This window comes from Megascapheus bottae, chromosome 3, assembly GCF_031878675.1.
Source record: "Megascapheus bottae isolate mThoBot1 chromosome 3, mThoBot2.hap1, whole genome shotgun sequence".
Classification (NCBI taxonomy): domain Eukaryota; kingdom Metazoa; phylum Chordata; class Mammalia; order Rodentia; family Geomyidae; genus Megascapheus; species Megascapheus bottae.
This window is the reverse complement of record NC_143511.1, coordinates 13,115,316-13,127,495: the sequence shown is the minus strand read 5'-3', so window position 1 is coordinate 13,127,495 and position 12,180 is coordinate 13,115,316. Positions and strand designations below refer to the sequence as shown.

General features: G+C 36.7%; 1 long non-coding RNA gene and 1 pseudogene across 3 annotated transcripts in view; one reads left to right on the top strand and one right to left on the bottom strand.

Moving 5' to 3' along the window:
- LOC150064965 (uncharacterized) overlaps positions 1-12,180 on the top strand; it is a 66,510-nt gene that overhangs the window by 40,806 nt on the left and 13,524 nt on the right. The gene's annotated exons all lie outside the window — the stretch shown is intronic.
- On the bottom strand, positions 1,114-2,176 carry LOC150064967 (KATNB1-like protein 1 pseudogene; annotated as a pseudogene).

Sequence of the window (12,180 nt, the reverse complement as noted above, 5' to 3'; positions counted from 1 at the left end):
AATCAGAACTAAAAAAGCAAATAATAGAAATATTTAGTGAATTTACTCAAATAGAAGCAGTTTAAAGGATACATAAATGAAAAATATTAGACATGTATGTACAAAAAAGCGAATATAAATTAGTGAGCTCTGGACACTCCAGTTAAACATTCATAGATATACACGTTCACCTTTTTCTTTATATAGATAAATACATACATGATAGGAAAATTCTGGGAAAAAAATTAGAAATACTAAAATACACTCTCAAGTTTAAAAATTACGTGGAATATGTTTCACAGAACACTCTCCATAAATGTAAACCCTGATTTAATTCCATGATTTTCACCATGCCAGAAGCATGATTGGTTTTAATTTTTTTATGTTTTATTTATTTTTTTCTTTATTTTTTTATTGTAATTAGTAAAAGGGTTACATGATATTTGCCAGATAGAAGGTGCATTAATTCACCTACATTGATACCCTTTTACATGTCTTGGTACCCGTTTCCCTCCCCCCCCCACCCCCCACCCATCTTGGTTTTCCCCCCTTCCCTATCAAATTTCAAATATCCAAATACAAATAAGTTCAATATATCAGATAACAAAGTGAGATACTATACCAATATGAGATAACCAAGGGACAGCAAAGGAGATGAGAGACAACATAGTATATTAAGGATAACAGTCATTCATTATATGGCTTTGGTTTTAATTTTTTAAAAAGATATTGATATCATATCACATTGGCTTATTAATAATTAAGGCATTTTGTATACATAGTATCAGCATGGACAAAAATTTAATATTGATTACTATGATGTTTCAAACTTTCAAAGTCTTTTCAACATAAGAAAATAGCTGCATCCATTAAAGTGTTTCTTATAAAACACAAAAATTAATGATTGGTCTTTGTAATTCTAACAGTAAGTCCTGTCTTATCTTCTCATAGAGTATAGAGGATATTCCTTTGTAGGATTGCAGTAAGACCAGTAGTTCTTAAACAATATTACCAAATAACCAAGCATCCCAAAGCAGCAGGTGAACAATCTTCACAGTGCACTTTCACCTCACTAAAGTTGGAGCTGCTCCTTTTGGATATTTTCCCACTTCAATGTGAAGTAGATTGCTAAGATTTTCATTAGTGGTTTCATTATGTGGCTTTTTAAAGAAAAATGGTTTTGATTCCCACAGTTCCCAGTTCCCAGAAAAGATCTGTTTGGGGAAATCATATAGTCCAACCATGTTCAGAATAACCAGATACACCTCAGTAGATGAAATCTCTCAATGCAACTGTAATAAATAAGCATCTACATCCTTACCTATATTACCAGTATATCCTGAAACCAAAGTAAGATGGTTTTCCTTTTCCCACAATCCACTTAATTGTTGTTTTAAAATCTTAATATTTCCATCATTTATAACTTCTGTTTTGGATGATAGTTCCGACCACCACCTTTTTATTACTGCTTGAAGCCAGTTTAGGCCAACTATTACATACTCTTCACATTTGCTTTTAAGTAATGACTTTACTAGAGGCAACAAGTCTACACAACAGCCAAGTGAGACATACTCCTTTTCTTCCTGCAAACTATTGGTAAGCACAGGAAGGCAATCTACCACAACTCCAAGATCTTCTATCCTCACCAAATATGCTACAAGTTCACCTATACTCCTCTTTCTCCAGAATGTTAAAGCTACATTCAACCTCAAATTCCTGCTGAATAAAACTTGAACCATTGTTTCATGATCCTGAGAAACCTCTGAAAAAAACCCACTTAATTTTGATGATGGGTTTTCTGTTTGTGAAGAAACAGCTTCACTGGAGTTAACCAAGTATGTTCGACTATCATGGTGTAACTTTTCAGGCAGGTGGCTTCCACAAGCCAGTTCATTTTCTTTATTTGCCATGTCACAGCCCCCACTTTTAGGGGACTGTCTTTTTCTGTAGCAAGGATTTGGGAAGGGATGAAAAACTTTCTTTCTGTGATAGATCACCTTACGAAGTTTATCTGAGCTTTTCACAGTTTGTCCCACTGTTCTATTTATGTAAGCAGCCAACTGTTTTGGAGATTTCTTAACCTCCTTCATGTTCTTATTAGTGAAACTGGAGCTCTTTTTTTTCTAGGAAGATCAATAGAAGGATCCTCAATATTACAAAAATTTCATTTTTTAACATTGTGGATTTCAGATGCCATAATCTCTTAAATACTGGCGCCTCACGGTGCCGTGACATCCCAGCCCAGCCCGGCGCCTAGGGTCGCGCTCGCCCAGAGCAGACCTCAGCTCCCCCGGACCGACCGACCCGCAGTCGGGCCGAGTCCCACGGCCCCGGACAAGATCCTATCTCAAATATCATGCTGGTGGTTAGGTAAAATAAGCTCCTGGAAGGCAGGTACTGTGTCATACGCTGCAACAGGTGTTGTGTTATGTCCTGTACAGGGCAGATCTACATTCTGGTTCTGTTGATGATGTTGACAAAAGCTGTAGACCCCTTTCTCTTTGCTGCAGTATTTATTAACATGTACTAAACATTTGCTTCCCTTATTTTTAACAAGTAAGGCAGGTACTTGGAAATGTGGAAAAGGAATTCTGATAATGTCCTAGGAATTCTTTTTATTTCTAAGGGATAGGTCAGGCACCAGAAGCATCTAGTTCATGAAACAATTATTTATTTCTGTCTGCATTTGCTAAAAGATTCCGTGACAATTTTGAACAACATTTTATCTCCTTAACACTGGGTAAAATCAAATGCTGCTTAATTTGTGTTTTTATGCTGTTTTTATTCTGGTCCTGGGGCTTGAACTCAGGGCCTGGGCACTGCCACTGAGGTTTGTTGCTCAAATGCTAGCTCTGTATACCTGAGTCACAATCCCACTTCTAACTTTGTTGATTAATTGAAGGTTAGAGTCTCAAGAACATTCCTGCTTGAGCGGGCTCCAGCTATGATCCTCAGATGTCAGCGTCCTATGTAGCTAGGATAACAGGCTCGAAACCAGGGCATGGACACTGTCCCTGAGCTTTTGGTGCTCAAGGCTAGCACTCTACCACTTTAAGCCACAGCACCATTTCTGTTTGAGTGGTTAATTGGAGGGGTGAGCCTTCAACAGCTGCCAAATGCTGCCTTTTGCATGGTTGAACATATTCCCATAGGAGCTTTCAGTACTGTGAATGAGAAGAGGAAGGAGACCTACTGTCGGTTATAGGTACATTCAAAGGAAAGTGCAGTTAGCCAGGACAGATCCATTCTTACACACCTCAACAACATCTTTCATGGAAAGCTGGAGATGGAAATCTGGAGAAATCTTCCTCAGACTGTATTCTCAATGAAGAAAAGGAAATACTTCCTCCTTTTCCTTGACAGGCTCCAAAAAGAAGATATAAGTGTTCTTCCCTTTATTCATGTTCTCTCATATGTCCAGCAATTGCAAAGACAAGAACCTCACGTATCAACCACACTGCAACTCTGCAGACCTTGCTTTAGATTATTCTTCTATATGCAAGTTTGCTAACTGAGCTGCACTTAGCAGTTAGAAGCTATTTTTCATGCTGGACTTCTGTGATAATTTTTTTTCCATCAAAACTTCCATCTCACACTTGAAGGATTCAGGGAAGAAAATAAGAAAATGTTTCTTCTAGTGAGTATTCTTCCCCAAAGTTGTTAGTCCACTTAATAACACAATTGCAATCATCCATTGCATAGTCAAAAAGGATGTTCAGTACTACCACACAGTTAAGGAAACAATGCAAAGATGTCAGGAAGGTTGTTTGTAAAGACTTCCTCTTTTTGTTCAATATTCATCTGGAGCTCGCCTTCCGATGTTATCTACCTTCCAGCACTGAATCCATTTGGAGTCTGTCCTTTCAGGCACTTTAATTTTCCTGCATTTAACCTTTAAAAAATTGACAATTTTTCTCTCTTTACAATTTTAGGACTTTTGAGTTCATAGAAATCAGGAAATAAAATGCCATTTCCTTTCTCCAAATTAAAAATAAAAGAAATCTGAAAAGAGAACAGGAAATGACTGTCAAGATCTGCCATATTAAGACATTGGATAATGAAATCAAAACAGATCATCAACTGTAGGCTTACTGATATTTGCATTCAAGCTTTTTTTTTGAAGTAATATGACACAGGAGGTTATTCTGTAAGCCAGAAGTGCTTCTTATTTTTAGGTCATCTTTGAAGACATAGTATTTACAGACAATTATTTAATGAATATTTACTTTCAAATAGAAATTATAAGAGTAGCTAGGAGTTCTGACCTTTAAGCCATCATGCTTCATATTTGTTTGGATAGGTTGTGAACAATTTTCTCACAGTATACAATTCCAAGAATATTTGGTTCAAGGACATGTCATCCACCCTAAATACAAATATGTGTCACCCTCAGTACGAATATCTGTGATATAAAATAGCTGCGAATGAACACATGGTAATTATAATCTAGAAATAGAAAAGATGCTTGAAATCAGAATTCCTTGGGAAAATGCTAGATTTTTACATAGAAATGGAAAGAATTTTACTGTATGACTGTATAGCTCTGTCTTACAACTACTCATTTATTCCTCATAAAAATCCTACCATGACACTCAGATACCTAATTAACAAGCACAAATGGTTTTGTTTAGGGTGCAGAGCTCTTTGGTAGCTATGCTAATGATTCTAGTTTACTGTTTTAGTCAGATTTCAACAACTGCAAGCTATAAGTAGATAAATACTTCCTGTCTCATTTTCATGGTTTCAAAAAAATCACTACAAAGAAACACAAATGCATAATATTTAGAACTGGTAAGACAGATGTGAAAAATGAATACTAATGAACAATACAATACATTATATAGCCTAAATCATTCACAAACTGCAACGTAGATGTACAAGAAAGTTAGTTCCACAACTGGAGCAACCATGTAAACTTTTTGTCTCAGGCACGCACACCTATGCTATATAGTTTCATTTTGCTCTTGTTAGTTTCTCTAGACATTAACATGAGATTGCTTTTGCAGTGTTTTGATCAGGCAAAAAAAATCTGGAGCTGAAAGAAAGAGTAATTTCTCTGAATTTTACTTTCCTGTACATGTATTTCACCACAATACTTATTCTCTCAATATAAGTCACCTGTGAAATCAAGACTGCTCTTTTATAATAACTTACTGTTTATGGCTAACTTAATTCCCAGCAGGATAAAATTTATATAGTCTGTCTGTATGGGCATAGAAAATGTTCTATAGAATTTAAATTCATCAGATTTTTCTACTGTGCATGTTATTATGATACTTTTGTCATGATAGAAGAGTATAAAATTATAGAGGATTAGCATTTGAAGGGTAATTGGAGACGATGTTCAGACATGCATATACACAAATGGATGTATACATAAACTTATTACATTTTCCTACCCAGGAGAGAAATCCTCCATAAGTGGCTTTTCCACATAATTTCTTCCAAATGAATGTTAAGCCCAGAATAGTGGTAACTAATTAGCCACTAAGTGTTTTTCTCTCCAATGCTGCGTCAACATCCCTCCAGTTCATCAACAACAAGTAACAATCATCTCTCAGGTATATAAAAATACTCTACTCTGAAAGGTATTCTGATACCAGTCTAGAAACCTATAAAGTTATTTTGTTATTATCAGAAAATCAATTTGTTATGTCATTATTTTGAAGAAGGATTTCAAATTATTGTAACCTAACAGTATAATGGTGCTTGCTATTTTTGCTTTAAGAGTAACATTCTTTTAAAGGACAGGAAAAAAAATCTTAAACTTTCAAGTGTTCAAGAATAAAAGCTCCCTTATTTAGTGACATGAAAAAAAATCATGCTGGTGGGACTGGGAGTTTGGCCTAGTGATAGAGTGCTTGCCTAGTATGCACGAAGACCTGGGTTGATTCCTCAGTACCACATACATAGAAAACAAAAAGCCAGAAATGGTGCTGTGGCTCAAGTGGTAGAGCTCTAGCCTTAAGAAAGCCCAAGGACAGCACTCAGGCCCTGAGTTCAAGCACCAGAACTGGCAAAAATAATCATGCTGGTGTAACCCCTTCGTACCACTACTTAAATATAATTTTAAAATATCGTGCTGAGTATGGGGGAAAAACATGTTTGTAATCCTAGGTACTAATGAAGTAATGTGGAAGTAGGAGGCTTGCGGTCTAAGGCTAGTACAAAACTAACCCTACCTGAAAAATAAAGCAAAAAGGACTGGGGCCCCAATAGAGCACTTGTGCTATAAGCACAGGGTCCTAAGTTAAAGCCTTAGTACTGCCTCTCCAGGCTCCAGTGGTAAACTAGTCATATAAGTGTGATCTACTTCTCTATTTTGATTACATTCCATTGATTTCTATGTTTATTTTTATGTTGGACAAAGATTATGGTAGGATTAGATTTATAGTGGAGCCCTTTCAAATTGTATCCCTTTCGAATTTGTTCTTTGTCAAAATCACTATGGCTCCTTAAGTATATTTTTATTTAGATTTAAATTTGATAATGATTTGTAAATATCTACAAAATTGCTGATAGAATTTTGATTGGGAGTGTTGGGTATAGACATTGGTATAGGGATTAATTCAAATCCTTAAGAGTTTTGTATCTTCTAGTTGGTGAACATGCTCTTCTTCTATATTTCATTTTTTTGTGTGTGCCAGCTCGGGGTTTTTTTGATATTTTTTATTGCAATTAATAAAAGGGTTACATGATATTTGCCAGATAGAAGGTGCATTAATTCACATACATTGATACCCTTTCACATGTCTTGGTCCCAAAAACCCTACCCCTCCACCCCCCATCTTGTTTTCCCCCCTTCCCTATCCAATTTCAAATAACCAAATACAGATATATCCGATATATCAGATAATAAAATAAGATACTGTAACAATATGAGATAACCAAGGGACAGCAAGAGACCTGAGAGATAACATAGTACCTTAAGGAAAACAATCATTCATTATATGGCTTTTGTTTTTATATCCTAGAGGTCCTTTCAATTAGCATCATACTATATGGCCTTATGTATCAAGGTTTTGCTCTATTGCAAATCTCTGCTAAGAGAGCCCAAGGTTTCTACTGATTATGACACATGAGGGAAACCATTGAGCCTATGTTCCTTTGAGTCTGGCTTACTTCACTTAATATGATCTTTTCTAAGTCTTTCCATTTCCTAACAAATGGGACAATGTCATTCTTTCTGACAGCAGCATAGAATTCCATTGTGTACAAATACCACATCTTGTTGATCCATTCATCAACTGAGGGACATCTAGGTTGGTACCATATTTTTGCTATGGTAAATAGTGCTGCAATGAACATTGTTGTGCTAGTGGATTTAGTATGTCCTTGTTTCTGGACGATTGGGTAAATGCCAAGTGGTGGGATTGCTGGTTCATAGGGGAGCTCTATGTTTAGCCTTTTGAGTCACTGCCATACTGCTTTCCATAGTGGTTGAATGAGTTTGCACTCCTACCAACAGTGTAGTAGTTGTCCCTCCTGGCCACATCCCCTCCAGCATCTGTTGTTATTCGTTTTCCTGATCCTGGCCATTCTAACTGGAGTGAGGTGGAATCTTAGAGTTGTTTTGATTTGCATTTCTTTTATGACCAGAGATGTTGAGCATTTCTTCATGTGTCTATAGGCCATTTTTGTTTCTTCTTCAGAGAAGACTCTCTTTAAGTCTTTGGCCCATTTTTTAATGGGATGGTTGTTACTTTGGAAATTAGTTTTGGAGTGATTCAGTTTTTTGAGCTGTTGATATATTTTAGATATGAGGCCTTTGTCCATTGTTTGGTTGGTGAAGATCTTCTCCCACTCTGTAGGCTTCCTACTTGGTTTACTAGCTATGTCCTTTGCCATACAAAAGCTCTGCAGTTTAATGCAGTCCCACTTATCCAGCCTTTCTCTGATTTGTTGTGATTCTTGGTCCTTATTAAGAAAGTTTTAACCTGTGCCAAGGAGACTTAGTGTATCTCGTATTCCTTCTTGTAAAGTTTTCGGTGTGTCGGCTTTTACCTCCAGGTCTTTCATCCATTTGGAGTTAATTCTAGTGCAGGTTGACAAAGAAGGATCCAACTTTAGTTTTCTGCAGGTGCTTAACCAGTTCTGCCAGCACCACTTGTTGAAGAGGCTATCTTTCTTCCATTCTATTTTTTTGGCTCCCTTGTCAAAGATTAGGTCGTCAGAGGTCGGTGGTTTAATACCTGGGTCCTCAGTTCTATTCCATTGGTCTCCAGGCTTGTTTTTGTGCCAGTACCAAGCTGTTTTGATAATTATAGCTCTGTAATAGAGTCTAAAGTTTGGTAATGAAATTCCTCCAGCGCTGTTCTTTCTGCTAAGAAGTGTTTTTGCTATACAGGGTCTTTTATTATTCCCTATGAAATTTTGGATTGCCTCAGGGCCTGGGCATTGTCCTTGAGCTTTGATACTCAGAGTTAGTACTCTATAAGTTGAGCCACAGCACCACTTTTTGCCTTCTGGTGGTAAATTGGAGATAAGTGTCTCAAGGTCTTTCTGGTCCTCACTGTTTTCAAATCATGATTCTCAGTAGCTAAGGTTGTAGGCATGAGTTATTGGCATTTGGCTTGGCCTTGAGTTTTATCAAATATTTTTAAGGCATTGAATAAAATGAGTAGACTTTTTTCCTTTATTTCTTACTCTGATGAATTGTGTTAATTGAATTTGGAATAGTAAGTTAAATCTCCATTAGAATATTATAATCAATGATGTAATGGTATCACACCTACTGAGTTATTCTTTTGTTTCTTAATTTTTACTTCTGTAATTTCTATTTTTTCTTTTTGTCTAACATTCTATATCAGTTTTTAGTTTCCAAATCCATAATAGTTTGGGTTTTATTTTGTGAAACATACTGATCACCATTGATTTATAGACTGGTGTGGAACCTTTGTGATTCTTTTTCTGTTGTCTCTTATGTGTAGTAGGTTTTATTCATGTTATCTTAATTATATGTGGAGCATTGATCATAGAAAACTACTTATGGAAGGATATGAATTTGAAAATGGTGACCCAAGCCCCTACGAAGTGCTTTTGTCTGAATTTATTCAGTTCCTAGGAGTACAACCAGCATGGTATCAACTTGATCCAATTTCAGTGTTTGATTATTCTTGTAAATACCTACAGAGTTCATATCTTCTGAGGACTGGATGACTTAAATTGAGTCTAACCCTAGTTCACTAAATTCATGTGTAGCTGCTTTGGGTTTCATTCTTGCAGGGATTAAATTGTGTTTTGATCTCCTCTGTCCCTAAGAGGATGTAAGAATCACTGATAGACCACATGGCTGTGGTGTCTGGGTCGTTATATGCCTAGGAAAAGGATGGATTCCAGTTTTTTCCAGAATTTTGGATGGGTATTTTATCGATACTTAGTTTTGGTTTTTAGCATCTTCAACATGAATTCAAAAAATACATTCTGTGGGCCTTGAGTTTGGCCTGGTGCTAGAGTGCTTGCCTAGCATGCATGAAGACCCGGATTTGATTCCTTTGTACCACATACAAAGAAAAAGCTGGAAGTGGTAGTGTTGCTCAAGTGGTAGCACTCTAGCCTTGAAAAAGTCCAAGGACAATGCTCAGGCCCTGAGCTCAAGCCAGGACTGGTAAATATAAATAAATAAATAGATAGATAAATAAATAGTACATTTTGCCTGTGTGTGTATGTGTGTGTGTGTGTGTGTGTGTGTGTCATGGGGTTTGAACTCAGCCTGGGTGTTGTCCCCGAGCTCTTCAGCTCTAGGCTACCACCCTACTCCTGGGCCTGGGAGTTGTTCCTGAGCTCTTCAGCTCAAGGCTACCTCCCTAGCCTTGAGCCAAGCCCCACTTGCCTGTTTTCTAGAGGTTAATTGGAGATAAGGGCCTCAGGTTCTTTTGTGCCTGGGCTGGCTTTGAACTTTCATCCTCAGATCTCAGCCCCTTGAGTAGCTAGGATGACAGGCGTGAGCCACCATGCTCAGCCATGTTGCCTAATTCTTAACTTGTGCTCAGCCATGTTGCCTAATTCTTAACTTGCTCTCCGTGGCAATTAGCTTTGAGTTATACAAAGTAGATGCCCTGATATTGCCTCCTTCATCTCTTTACAGATGACCCCCTATGATTTCCCTCTTGAGTGCCAAATTTGTTTCTAGATCTGTTCTTTTTATCTGTTCTTGAGTGAGAAGAATCATTTCCTGGTTCTCTGTTTTGTGAACCTTTTTTCAACCTGTCTCTTTGTCTGTGTTTGTGTTTGTGTGTGTGTGTGTGTGTGTGTGTGTGTGTGTGTGTGTGTGTGTGTGTGTCTGTCTCTGGTTCTCTCAGGAACATCTTAAAATTCAGATGGACAGTGTTATCAGTCTATTATGTTCTCTACCTTCCAGTGGGAACACAAGTTCCCTGAGAGATTCTTAAATAATCTCTCACTAGGTTGAGAGAAGACCATTCCAAAGTTGTTATCCGTAAACCAGCAAGTTTTTGCAAAGAAATATTCTTGATAACAATTTGTAGTACCTTCAGTCCTGATCTGCTGCTTAAATTAGGTCAATGTCAAAAGATTAAAAATAAAATTCACTTTATAAACACTTCTAGTTGCCACATAATGGCTTGAATGTTGAAGTTGGAATATTTCAACATGTTATAATGTTGAGACATTGTAACATGTTTAAGTATTTCACATTGTATCACTGTTATTTGCTTTTGATTTTTCTATTGCACTGTTTGAAATTTGGGTTCCTCACTTTTCTTTAAAATATTTTATGCTTCTATATTTTATTCTATTCTGTTAGCATTTTGTTTTCTACATGTAAATGTTTAATCTGGTTTCTATTTGCTAGGTTAAAGAACCTTTTTCCAAGGTGTAAATCACTCAAATATTCATGTTTTTCTAGATTTTTATATTCTATTCCATTAATCCATCTTTTCTGTTAATTGTAACTTGATTAATTAAAGTCCAGACGTAGATGTGCTTAAGTACTTTTACTAATGCTGGTGATGTATTTAAATTACATCAGAAATTATTACAGAAATTATTAAAATTACATCAGAAAGAAAATTATTGGTGAAGTAAATAACCTTAATGAAGATGCTTCAATGAAATCAGTCTTTTTGAAAAAGGGCAATGCTGAGGATAGAATGCATGGTCTGTGTATAGTAGACAGATGTTCTGTCACTAAGCTTCATCCCAAGCCCTCATTGAAAATTGTCCTCAAATTAGGAATTGCCTTATAGATTGATTTGGCTTAGAATATAATGCTTGATTATTGAATAACAGTGGCGGTGTATAGGAAATTACCAGTTTTGAAGGGAATTTGATGGCTATAAAGAAGCTATATTTAAGGTAATGCCAATTTTGTTAGATGGTTCTGAATGTATCATCTCATTGGCAGATATTCTGGCTTCTGTAACATCCTTGTAGCAAACTTTGAAACTAATAACTCACTTGCAAAAACAAGATATTTTGGCTGGGGGTATTCAACCATGGATGTTATATATACAGAGTATTTGAGATAGCAGACACATCACTTTATTTACTGATGAGACTCCTGTGCCTGCACTCTGAGGATATGAGGCCAAACACTTGAAATTGCTGTTTGTTTACAGGGAAGCCAAGCTTAGTCATCTTAGAGTTCAGCTTGCAAGATACTTGGCAGTATGAGCCACATGGGTGCTTCCAGAAAGAAAGGCTTGTACTTCCATATTTCAAAAAATGGGTAGAGAGAGAAATCATTTTGAACACCATTACCAAGGAATTTTCTCCTTTTTTTTCTCCTTCTCCCCCACTTGCTTCCCCTCTTCCTTCCTGAACAAAATAGATAAGGAGATAGTTTTGTAAGTACTTTTAAGAATTGTTTTACTTCTCTCCACAATATTTTTCTTAAAAAACCCTAGATGTGTTTATGGAAAATAATGAAATTTGCTGTCTTATTTTATAAGATAATGTCATCTCATCACAGGGTCAGGTAGCAAGTTAAAGGCAAGAAAGAAACAAGTATATATATCTGTCTGGCCTTTGTTTTTGCTTTCCTTTTTAAATCTAGTGTTTTCTTTTTCTTTTTTTTAAACAAAAAGCAAACTCTGGTATCAACTTCATTGCTGAAGGGTGCAGCCTCTTCCCTATGCCCTCAATCTCCAGTGGTCCGAAGTCCCTCCAGGTTAGCACAGTGCTTTAGGATCTGCTTGGCCAGAGGCAAAGGAGACCATAACCAGTCTCCTAAACTAGCCC